The sequence below is a fragment of the Heterocephalus glaber genome, unplaced genomic scaffold, assembly GCF_053883595.1.
Source record: "Heterocephalus glaber isolate CG9 unplaced genomic scaffold, H.glaber_assembly_v1.0 deba00000347, whole genome shotgun sequence".
In the NCBI taxonomy this organism is placed as follows: Eukaryota; Metazoa; Chordata; class Mammalia; order Rodentia; family Bathyergidae; genus Heterocephalus; species Heterocephalus glaber.
In genome coordinates this window covers 27,591,328-27,592,251 of record NW_028258143.1, presented here as the reverse complement: position 1 = coordinate 27,592,251, position 924 = coordinate 27,591,328, and positions in this window count along the sequence as shown.

Genomic DNA, 924 nt, shown 5'->3' with positions numbered 1-924 from the left:
GTGGATGGCCTGTCTAGCCCCTGGAGCCAAAATCCAATTCAGAGGGAAGTATTGATTATGATTCTATTTCATAAGTAGAATTCTACTGTAAGAAAGGGAAAATGGTCAGAATTACTTTATGTTCAGATTTTTTTTTACGTTAAGAAATAATTCTTAATTGTGTTCAAAATGTAAATTATAAGCCACCAGGAGTAAATGGCCAATTTGGACACCATACCCATGCTCATGTGTCTTTTCCTTTCAGTGACCTAAGACAAATCAAACAAGATCTAGGAAAGTTTTTGAATGACCCTTATAAATATATTGAGATCTTTAGGGAATTTACTCAGATCCATGAACTAGACTGTAAAGATATGTTACTCTTAAATCAAACACTGGCTTCTAATGACAGACAAGCAGCATTACAAGCTGCTCTTACATTTGGAGATGGATACTATTAATTTTAGAAGGCCAGAAAACAGGCAGCTAGGGGAACAGCTGGTTCTTATTGGAGCCCAAGCAGTTCCTACACAAGATCCCTACTGGAAAAACCAGATGGGAGATTGTAATAAGAGACATCTTCAGACATGCATTTTAAAAAATTTTATTAAGTTTACCGGTATATTTTAGGTATACATTATGATCACTTTCATCATTGGAAATTTGTACCTGTACATGATATATATTGGTTCTTCTTTATTTCCCATTCCCCTTCACTTCCTTCTACCTCCACACACCCCATTTACAAAAAAAAATTATTTCCATTTTATCCTTTTCTCATATTTTTTTCTTTCTCTTTTTCCTCTCCCCTACCTCTCCTGCCCTACTTCCCCTTCCCCTTTGGATCTTTTCTTCTTACTTAACATTATCTATTATATATTTTGGTCTTCATTTACACTTTCAGTTTCTCACAATAGAAAAACTATTTGGTATTTCTATACATGT